Genomic DNA, 12,506 nt, shown 5'->3' with positions numbered 1-12,506 from the left:
TGAAATATCTCATTGGAAAAACAACAGACCTGGAAAATAGATCCAGGAGAGACAATTTAAAAATTATGGGACTACCTGAAAGCCATGATCAAAAGAAGAGCCTAGACACCATCTTTCATGAAATTATCAAGGAAAACTGCCCTGAGATTCTAGAACCAGAGGGCAAAATAAATATTCAAGGAATCCACAGAACACCGCCTGAAAGAGATCCAAAAAGAGAAACTCCTAGGAACATTGTGGCCAAATTCCAGAGTTCCCAGGTCAAGGAGAAAATACTGCAGGCAGCTAGAAAGAAACAATTCAAGTATTGTGGAAATACAATCAGGATAACACAAGATCTAGCAGCCTCTACATTAAGGGATCGAAGGGCATGGAACAGTATATTCCAGAAGTCAAAGGAACTAGGACTAAAACCAAGAATCACCTACCCAGCAAAACTGACTATAATACTTCAGGGGAAAAAATGGTCTTTCAATGAAATAGAGGATTTTCAAGTATTCTTGATGAAAAGACCAGAGCTGAAAAGAAAATTTGACTTTCAAACACAAGAATGAAGAGAACCATGAAAAGGTGAACAGCAAAGTGAAGTCATAAGGGACTTACTAAAGCTGAACTGTTTACATTCCTACATGGAAAGACAATATTTGTAACTCTTGAAACATTTCAGTATCTGGGTACTGGGTGGGATTACACATGCACACACGCTCACATACATAGAGACAGAGTGCACAGAGTGAATTGAATAGGATGGGATCATATCTTTAAAACAAAATGAAATCAAGCAGTGAGAGAGAAATATATTGGGAAGAGAAAGGGAGAAATTGAATGGGGCAAATTATCTCTCATAAAAGAGGCAATCAAAAGACTCATTAGTGGAGGGATAAAGAGGGGAGGTGAGAGAAAAACATGAAGTCTACTCTCATCACATTCCACTAAAGAAAAGAATAAAGTGCACACTCATTTTGGTAGGAAAACCTATCTCACAATACAGGAAAGTGGGGGTTAAGGGGACAAGCAGGGTGGGGGGAATGATAGAAGGGAGGGCATGAGGAGGAGAGTGCAATTCGAGGTCGACACTCATGGGGAGGGATAGGATCAAAAGAGAATAGAAGTAATGGGGGACAGGATAGGATGGAGGGAAATATAGTTAGTCCTATACAACACAACTATTATGGAAGTCATTTGCAAAACTACACAGATATGGCCTATATTGAATTGCTTGCTTTCCAAAGGGAAGGGGTGGGGAGGGAGGGAGGAAGAGAAGTTGGAACTCAAAGTGTTAGGATCAACTGTCGAGTAATGTTCTTGCCACTAGGAAATAAGAAAAACAGGTAAAGGGGTATAGAAAGCTATCTGGCCCTACAGGACAAAAGAGAAGATGGAGACAAGGGCAGAGAGGGATGATAGAAGAGAGAACAGATTGGTCATAGGGGCAATTAGAATGCTTGGTGTTTGGCGGGGGAGGGGACAAAAGGGGAGAAAATTTGTAACCCAAAATTTTGTGAAAATGAATGTTAAAAGTTAAATAAATAAATTTAATTTAAAAAAAAAAAGAAAAGAAAAAAAAAAGAAAAAATTCTACTGTATTTCAATCCCTGGGAAATACAATTTAACAAAAAGCTGACCAATGTCATTCCAATGGACCCTCATTCTGCTGATCAAGGAAACTTTTATATCTGCTTTGGGCTCTCTAGGGTCTCAGTTCCCATCCTATTAACATTCTTGGCCTGTGAACTCTTGGATATGGCAATTAAACCAAATTTCCTGTTGACTGTATTGGTTTTGTTTAATTCCACAGGAAGATGGGGAGAGAGTCACACTCTTCTTCAATGAAATCTAGAGAATGAGGAAAGTAACAATAACAATGAGTTCCCAATGCACCAAAGCCCAAATTGCAAATTAATGCTAAGATAGGAGAGAGTTCTACTCAAGTGAATGGGACACAGCTTCTCAAGATATTTTAGGGGCCTGTCAATTCGCTAAATTTGTTTCCATGACTAGCAGAAAGGGGAAGAATCTAAACTGTAGAAAAGAGAAGCAACAAGGTGAAATACTTCAATTCATTTGAAAACTACTTAACCTCTCTCTGGTAGACTAATTGTCCATAATTAACATATAGAAAGACTTGCTAAAACAATGGTGTCCATTTTCCGTTGCTCTTTAAAATTTCTAGTGTATTTTCAGTTCGATTCTTCATATATATTAGTGCTTACTGTGTACTAAGTACTACACAAGGAAACCATGAAAATTAAGAGGCAGTGGTTGGTTGAGGGAGGTAATCATTTTAGTGCTTACAATTTTCCAGTAACTTTGCTAAGCACTCTACAGATATCATTTCAATTGATCCTCACTATATCCCCGTGAAGTGTTTTATTATAATCTTCATACTTAAAGTTATGATCCTCATTTTATAGCTGAGGAAATTGAGACAAACAATGATTGATTTGCCCAGGGTCACACAATTAGAAAGTGTCTAAGACTGTATTTGACTCAGTATTCCTGACTCTAGGATCAGTGCTTTATTCACTGCACCACTTAACTGTTATACACTATACTGAAAGAGACTGAAAATTCTTCCCGTTCTATAAAGTTCTCCTCTTCAAATGAATATAATAGGCTAATTTGGGTAAAAATGTGGATTTGGGAGAAGAATTAGTGGATTTCACTCACTGGATGTCTTTAAGCAAAAGCTTAAAAGTCCCTTAGCAGGGACAACACATAAGGTGTCATTGTTCAGCGTTGATATCTTCTGAAGTCTTTTCCAACTCCAGTCTTACAAGAAGCACCCTAATCTGGGAATTGGCAAATGGGACAATGAAGAATGTTAGCGTGTATCTTTTTGCATCTTTCAAAAATCATTGCTTACATGGTTAGTTGTGTTCATTACACTGACCTGTAATGCTACCCTTTCATGGAGACAAGTCTTATCATACTTAAACTAGTTGATCTTTGGACAATAGTTATAAAATATGGAAAAAGTACTCAAATTCTTTCTGTTTTGTTCATTTCTTCCACAACTTGTGCCAAAGTGTTACAATTTCCAAAAGTCTACATGACCTCCATGACATGAGGAAATATCTGACTATGATGTTGATGGAGTATATTTTTATTTAGGGAACTTTACAAAAGGTGTCCTGGTACTCAGTCCAAGGGATTGACATTTGGGAAATTAGGAGTTAGAAGAGGAGAATGACCTGGCAGTCAGGAGGCTTTTGCCCAGAATTCTGCAAGTTCCAATGATCTTTTACCTTGAAATTGAATGGGATTGCATGAATAAAAATGAGGAGGAGTCCTTTAAGCCTTCATGAGTGAAGTCAAGAAGTCAGGATTTATAGAGCATTCATCTGTGATTCTGTAATTTTGTGATTATCGAACAGTTTGAATAAAAGTAAATAAATTCATGTGAATGTATATTGAGTTATACTATTTTCTCTGTTTTGTTTTTTTTTATTCTCATGGTATTTCCTTCTTTTCTATTCTTCTTTCATACATGAGTAATGTGAAAATATCTTTAATATGATTGTACATGTAGAGCCAATATCAGATTATATGCTGTATTGGAGGGAAGAGGAGGAGGAAAAGGAAAAATCAGAACTCCAAATGTTATGAAAACGAAGGATGAAAACTAAAAATTAATTAATTAAATATAAATTCTTGAAAATTATTTAATTATTTTTGAGTTTAAATATTTCGAATTCAAGATAATAACTTACAAGAAATGAAACCTGTGTAAGGGCTTGCCCCTAGTGACCAATAACAATTACCTCATTGAAAGAAAAACGTTATCAAACATCAGAAGTAATGTCATCTCTTAATGACACAGATTATCAGTTTAAATTCACAAAATGAAGGTGAAAATCCTATCTCTCTCAAATATTACTGAAATTACACATGGGAAAGAATGGGATTTGTTTCCGGAATTTCCATTTCTTTTAAAAATATTTTTATTGCTGTTGCGTGGGGATAGAGAGGCACACAGTGCACTGCACAGTGTGTCCCTGCCACAGCACGGCTGAGCAGGAAGCCCCAGGCTGTGTGAGGTAGCAGTTGCACTGCAGAATCCAGGGCATATCAGCCCAGGACAGGAATCCAGCAGAATCGAGCAAGTGAAAGCCATGGAGCACCAGGTAACTGCAGCAGCTGCTACTGAGACTATCACTCCACGGATTAAATGTCTTCAGGTCACCCAATTCAACTTTCGTGAGCCAAAATGGCAGATGGGTCCATAAATGCTCTCTCCCTCTCCCCTTGCAGATGTTGAAAGAACCATAAAATATTTTCCAACAAAAATCCTGCTATAGTGGGATCAGCAGAAGGGGCAAACATGTGAGGCTAAGAAAATCACTAAGGAGTCTCCCTCTTGCTGTGGTGGAAGGCAACCAGTGCAGGACCAGAGCTGTCCTATAGAGAGCCGCACCTCAGAGTACCAGGAGGAGATGAGGAAACTCAGGGGTGTGGAGAACCGCAACCATCCACACCAGGACCACAGGCGTGCCTCAGCACCCCAGGGGCAATAGGAAGACACTAGATCAGCCAGGATCATCAACTGCTGAGCTTCCTTATGCTCTAGCTCAGCAGAGGAGATATCCTGTGACAAGACCACCCCTCCCCCACACTTAACAAGCTAGCTCCAGGGTAAATTCAAGGAAAAACAAAGAGACTTTGGTTTGTTTAATGATTTCTCCCATTCATTTTAATTTTTCCATACAACATGACTAAGATGAAAATGCATTTAGTAGGAATGTATTTAAAGAACCTATATAAAACTGTATTCCATCTCAGGGAGAAAGTGGGGAGGTAGGGGGGAAGGAGGTGAGGGAGGGGAAAAATCTGAGATATATTGAAGTGATTGTAGAACACTGAAAACAAATAAAATAATAAAAAATAAAATAAAACATTTTCATTTATAAGTAAATGCTCCATTAGGCAGCTAGGTGGTAGAGTGGCTAATTCCAGGCCTGGAGTCAGGAACACTCATCTTCATGAATTCAATCTGGACTGACATACTTACTACCTGTGTGATCCTTGTCAAGTCACAAAACTCTGTTTGCCTCACTTTCTTCATCTACATAACGAGCTGGGGAAAGAAATGGCAAATCACTCCAGTATTTTTTTCAGGAAATCCCAAATGCAGTCATGCAGAGGAAGACATAACTGTCAAATGACACAATTACAACAAATTCTTCATATATTAACATGACCAAAGAGAGAAATAAAAAGAATGTGTATCTCGGAGCTAGGGAAAATTGATCAAGGATGATAAGACAAATGATATCTCAGTTTTATCAGTTAAAGCAGGTTTCACATAACTTGTGGGAGCTTTTGAAGCTTTGAGAGTGTATCATCGAGAATAACGCCCCAGAGAGATTAGGAAATGGGCAGCTTTGCAGTCAATCATTTCACTTTCTCAGAATGAATGATATTTTTTCTTTGCCATTGGGGCCTCTTGGCATACCAGCAAAGTGTTTGGTCAAAGGGACTATGGTTTTCACACTCTTTATGTTAGAAAGCACAATGGACTTGAAGTTCAAAGTCCTAGGTCAAAGGCCTGTAGTCAGAATCCCAGCTCTGAACCTTATTAATTGAGTGATCATGAAACAAGTCATATTTTTTTTCTGAGCTCTAGTTACCTCACTTGTAATGTAATAGAAGTAATAATGACCATGCTACCTAACTTGGAAGGTTGTTCGGAAAGAAATACTTTGTAAACCTTGGAAGTCATATAGAGATATGTATATATGTGTGTTTGTATGTATGTGTATATATGTGCATATGTATATATACACCTACATACATACACATATACACACATGTGAGTATACACATATTATATATACACGTAAATATGTACACTTTATTTATACATATATATATATATGCGTGTGAATACACAAAGAATTCGTGACAATTACAGGAAAGTAATAATTCTGTTGGAATTTGTTTGCCAATGAATATGAAAACCTATCAATAACATAGTAAATAAATTTTGAGATGCGGTGTTATAAATATGTGACATATTATTTGGTACAATTGGAAGGATGATATAGTAGATAGAGTGCTGGACTTAAAGTCAGGAATATATGGGTCTAAATCTAATCTCAGATGGTAAACTATCTCTCTGACAGTGGTCAAGTCACTTTTCTTCTATGTTCATCAAACAACTTCCTAAGACCTATACATCCATAATACAGAAATGGAATCAAGTTGCCATTAGAAATAGAAAGCAAAAATGTTCTCAACAGCACAGATGTTCATTAAAGAGCATTGTGAGAAAGGTACATAGAAAACCAGGGGGAATTTCAACATTTCATTGATATTAATACATAATTCTTTTCAAGAAACACCTATTCTACAATTTGGGATTATAGCATGACTACAATTCGTATGAAATTACAAAGACATAGGTGGAAAAACATACTTCTCAATGAATTTTATATGTATGGCATCTTAATTATGCAATTATACTTTTGGTTATTTACAGATATGTAATTTGCTAATAACAATTCTGGCTTTTGGATGTTTTCAAAATTAAAATCTAATCCGTAAGTTATTGGTTTGTTTTTTCTCTTCTGTTGAAAATGGTGAATTCATTTGAAGAACTCAGTTGTACAAACAGTATGAGGGATATTCTCAGGCCAAATCCTAGTCTGCTAAGGAAACTGATAGTAAAATATGAAAGGTCTAGGATTTCTCACCTGATGACATATAACTTTTACATAAAATATTGAAATAAAAAAGAAATAACAAATATCCTAAGAGCTGGAAAAATCTTTCAGAGTCCCTTAAATTTGCACAAAGATTGTTCTATCTCAAGGACCATTTAATTTCTGAGACCAGACAAGGTAAGGTAAAAATCACATTCTTAGATTCATCTCGCTTTTTTTTATAAATGTTAAACTGATTAATTTTTGTTTCCAACATTCACTTCCATAAGATTTTGAGTTTTAAATTCCCTGTTCTTCCCTTTCCTCCCCCCTCCCCACGATGACATGCAATCTGATATAGGCTCTATTTGTGTTCATCCTTTATTTTTGAAGAGGCCCATGACATTAAATAAATGATAACATGACTTGCACTTCACTTTGTTTTGAGTGAGGGAGGGTCCAGCAAGGTCACCAGCCTAACTTTCTCCTCCTGAGCCATCTGAATCCAGTGACCAGATCTTCATCAGGATGACTGGAGATGGTCCAGGATGCAATGAAAGACTTTGAACTTTTAAGCTAAGGCCTGTTCAGGTACTCAGTTAAAGTGAGGCAATGCCCATTCAATGAATAGGCCACTTTCAAAGGTAGTCAGAGGAGGGAAGGAGAGGGGAGAGAAGGGAAGAGGAGGCTAGGGAGAAGGAAGGTGGGAAAAAATTTAGAAAACAAAAAGGTATTTTAGCATTTCATTGATATTAATAGCTAATTCTTTTCAAGAAATACCTATCCTACAATCTGGGATTATAGCATGACTACAATTCCTATGAAATTGCAGAGACAGAGACGAAAAGAGATACTCCTCAGGAAACTATATAAGTATAGCAACTTAACTATACCATTAGGCTTTTGGTTAGTCACTAGTTACAAATAACTAATTTGCTAAAAAACAATTCTGGCTTTTGGATGTTATCACTATTATAATCCAGTCCTTTCTTTGTTTATTTGTTTGTTTTTTCTCTTCTGTTGAAAGTGGTGAGGTCATATGAAGATCTGAGTTGTATAAAGAGGTAATAAGAAAGGGATTTTATCAGGCCAATTCCTTATTAAGTGTGGTAAGGAATCCAATAGATATGTAAGGTCTGAGATTTCTCACCTGATGACTGATAACTTCTTCTTAACATTGATAATAAACGAATAACAAATGTCCTAAGAGCATTCATTCAGAATCCCTAAAACAAGCACACAGGTCCATTGAATTTCTGAGACCAGACAAGATCAAGACACAGATCAAATTCTTAGAATCATGCCACTTTTAAAAAATATAAAACTAATTGATTATTTCTTTTTAGTTTTCAGAATCCATTTGCTTAAGATTCTGAGTTTTAAATTTTATCTTCCTCCTTTTACATCTCCCTTCCTAAGATGGCATGCAATCTGATATAGGCTCTACTTATACATTCATATTAAATGTAAGTTCACATTAGTCATGATGAAAAGAGGAAATATAACTAATAGGAGGAACCAAAGGAAGAAGAAGCAAAAGAACAAAAGAAACATACAGCAAATAGTATGCTTCCACCTGTATTCACACTCCAAATTCTTTCTCTGGATATGTATAGCATTTTTCCTTGTGAGTTTTTGGGAATTGTCTGAGATCCTTGAATGGATGAGTGCTAAGTCTATCAAACACAACTGCACACGCCCATGTACTTGTTCCTTTGCTACCTCTCTATCCTGGACCTTGGCTACTAATATGCCATTGCCCCCCGAATGCTGGCAGACTTATTGACCCAACACAAGGTCATCTCCTTCTCCAGCTGTGGCACCCAATTTGGCTTCTTTGTGGAGTTTGTGGATGCTGAGTGTTATGTCTTGACTGCCATGGCATATGATCAGGTTTTGACTGTTTGCTGCCCATTTCACTATAGCATAATTATATCTAACCAAGTCTATCTGGTCCTTACCTTGGGATCTTACCTCGCTGGACTGGGGAGTTTCATAACCCATAATTCACACACATCCGGTCTAGACTTCTGAGGTTCCAATATCATCATCCAGTATGATTTCCCATCATTTTTTTTTGGGAAATCCCACCACTCTTGGCTCTCTCTGGCTCAGACACCTACAATGAGTGAAATTCTACTCTTCACCCTGTGTGGCTACATTGAGTTCAGTACCATACTCATCATTTTCGTTTCTTATACCTTTATCCATGTTGCCATCCCCAAGATCAACTCTGCTGAAGGCCGGCTCAATTTGTGGATCTCACCTTACTGATGTCACCCTCTTCTATGGGACAGTCATGTTCATATATCTTAGGCCAATATCTGCCTACTCACTGTACTAACATAAATGGGCTCCTGTGTTCTATACTGTTATGATTCCTATTTTGTACCCCATGATATGCAATTTGAGGATTAAAGATGTGAAAGTCTCTTTCAAAAGAGTGACCAGCAGGAAATGTCAGTAATAAGAATAAAAGAGGGAGACCAAATATTGCCCCAGACTCTCAGTAAAATAGGACAAAAAAACCCCAGAGCAGTCAGAGTCCAATAGATATTTCAGTAATGCTACATAAGGTTGAACTTCCTATCCTTTCAGTAGGAATTAAGACAATTATAGAATGATAATTAACACATGGGTATAGTATGATTGAGTATAATATGTTGAGCAAAGTGTTTTTGCTGGGAGAAATATGTTGTTACATTTTAAAATTAAGAGAAACTGAGAGATGTTTCCAAGCATAATCAGTTTAATAGTTAGGCTAGCAGTAACAAGAAAGTTGGATAAATGGCCTTTCCTAATGACTAAAGACCCTGAGTGGGGACTGACAGGGTCTTATATAACAAGTAGTGAGATGACAGAACAAAATCTCCAGCAATCTAGGTGTTTCTTCTTCTGATAGTCTATGGTTAACATGGTCAGAATTGAGATTACATCATTTTGCCTTCCCCTTCCGAATGCCCCTTAACTACAGTCAAGAAATATGCTTACTGTAACAAGACAAAGGTTCCCAGGCAACAGGAGGAGTCATCAGGTGATAAGAGTTGCTTTAATTGTTTAAACTAATGAGAGCAGATATTTAGATTAAACAGGTTTCTGTGGAAATTGGGTGATGCATGAGGTTACAAACACTGAGGTAATTACAATACAAAAGCCTAAACTTAAGGCAAATTTCTCTGGGATGTAAGTGGTAAATGAAGTTTGTAAGGGGAAAGAATTATTAAAAAGAATATCAAATCTAACTTGTCTTAGAAAAATAGAAATAAAATCAATTTTCATTTTTACAGCGTCTATATATGAGTGTGAGTGACTACATAAGAAAGTAGCATAATGAGTCAATTTTATCAAGAGGTAGTCATGACTGATCATCACAATGAGAAGCCACCATTTCAGAGGAACCAAAGAGGACTCATGCTACTCATTTAAAGAGTGAATGGTTGTGGTCTTGGTGAAAGTTTTGGACACAGCTGATGCAGGAATCTATTTTGAGAGGTAGGAGTTCGAGCTTGGTGGCATATTTGTTACAAGGATATGTTTCTTTTTTTTCTTCAATGGAGAAGGTAGAAATGGGAAAGAGAAAAAACTGATGATTGTTAGTTAGAAAATTTTTCTAAAAAATCATGCCCATTTAATTTCTTCTTTTACTGGCAGTGTTACTAAACTGGTAGATCAAAAGAATTATGTTGACAAAAGTGACCATGTTTTGACAAAACATTTGATCATTTTATATAACTTATATAAAGTATATAACTTTATTCTAATAAAAAATGATTGAGAAGCCTGGGCTAGACACCAATAGTAAGGTGAATTCATAATTGGCTGAACAAAAAGATGGAAATTCTTGATATTAAGAGTTAAATGACAACTTTAAAGGAGGTTGCTTTTGTAGTGCCCCGGGCAAATACAATCTATATTTTGTTTTTGAATCAGTGACTTGGATTAAGGAAAAGCTGGCATTTTTTAAAATATGTGAATGCAAATATTGATATAGATATGTTCATAGATGGAGACAGATGATAAATTGAAGAAATAAGTATTGTAATAAATGTAGATAATTTTTCTTTGTTTTGTATTTTGCTTGCATTTTACACTGAATCATCTCCCATCTCCCAGAAACCATTGTTTTTAATGAAAGAAAAAACATTCAGCAAAACTAACAAATATATCAACACATCTTAAAAGTATATCACTATATGAAATGGTTCGTACTCATCTCAGCAAGAAAATGAAAGGATGTATCTTCTCTTTGGGGCCAAACTTGTCCTTATAATTTCATAACTTTCAATTTAAATTATTTTTTAGAAGATTCCGTTTACACAGTTTTCATGATTTTACTGATTTTACTTCCCACCAGTTCATAAAAATCTTTCCATGATCTTATACATTTATGATTCTTATTATGTCTTTCGAGCATGGGAATATATTACATTAAGAAAATATAACACTATTTGATTAGACATAACCCACAGATAGACATTTAGTTTTTTTCCAATTGTTTTGCAAACAAAAATAAAGGAAAATAGTATAGGCTGCTATCTGTCTGTCTGTCTATCTATCTATCTATCTATCTATCTATCTATCTATATACATATATATATACACACACACACAGACATGCATATCTGTGTGTATGTCTGTGTGTGTGTGTGTGTGTGTATCGCACATATGAAGTCTTTCTTTTTGTCCTTGACCTCTAAGTCTATGCCTAACAGGGGAATGTCTAGGACCAATAGTTGATTTGAGAAATTGAATACTTTATCAAATGCCTGTATTTTCCACCACCTTTCTGCTTTCCTTCCTATTATAAATACATTGGCTTTGGTGAAGAAAAATCCTTTTGATTTAACATAATCAAAATCAAATTTTTGCAATGCTCCCTATCTCGTTTGGTCACAAATTCCTCCCATATCCATAGGTCTGACATGAAAACTCTTACATGTACTCCTATCTTGATTGTGCTAAAGCATACATACATGCATGTAAATCACGTGTCTATTTTGTCCTTGTCTTAGCATATAGTGTAAGATGTTGCTCTGTTCCTGGGTTTTGTAAAGCTGTTTTCTAGTTTTCTTTTAAATGATATTTTACCTATCCCAATTATATGTAAAAATATTTTTTACGCTTTTTAAACTTTGAGTTCTAAATTCTCTCCCTTCCTTCCCCTCCCATTCTACTTCCCTTCCTTCACCCTTCACCATATATAATAAGCAATTTGATGAGTTATACATGTATCATTATGAAAATATTTTTTCATAGTAATGTTATAAAAAGACCAAGAAAAAAATAATAAAGAATTTTTTTTTAAATTGAATGCTTTGATCTGCATTCAGACTGTCATTTCTTTCTCTAGAGGTGGATAGCACTTTTTAATCATAAATCCTTAAGAACTGTCTTTATCACTGCAATACTGCAAATAGCTAAGTCATTCTTAGTTAATCACTTCACAATATTACTACTACTGTGTACAATGTTCTCCTTCTGAATTACTTCATTTTACATCAGTTCATGTAAGATTTTCCAGGTTCTCTTTTTTTTCTGAAATCATCCCGCTCAATATTTCTTATAACACAAGAGCATCAAGGGTATTCCATTACAGTTATATACTAAAACTTGTACAAGCATTTGTACTTGAGGGCCATCACCTCAATTTCCAGTTCTGTACTACCATAAAGAATATTTTTAAAATAGATCCTTTTTAAAAAATCCTTGTTGTACGTAGACCTAGTGGTGGTATTGTTGGATCAAAGGGTATGCAGAGTTTACAGCCTTGGTTATAGTTCCAAATTACCCTTCAGAATGGTTGAATCCACTCACAATGTCAGCTATCGTGCATTAGTGTCCCAATTTCCCCACATCCTCTCC

Source organism: Notamacropus eugenii, chromosome 2 (assembly GCF_028372415.1).
Source record: "Notamacropus eugenii isolate mMacEug1 chromosome 2, mMacEug1.pri_v2, whole genome shotgun sequence".
NCBI lineage: Eukaryota > Metazoa > Chordata > Mammalia > Diprotodontia > Macropodidae > Notamacropus > Notamacropus eugenii.
Note: the sequence above shows the minus strand (reverse complement) of the source record.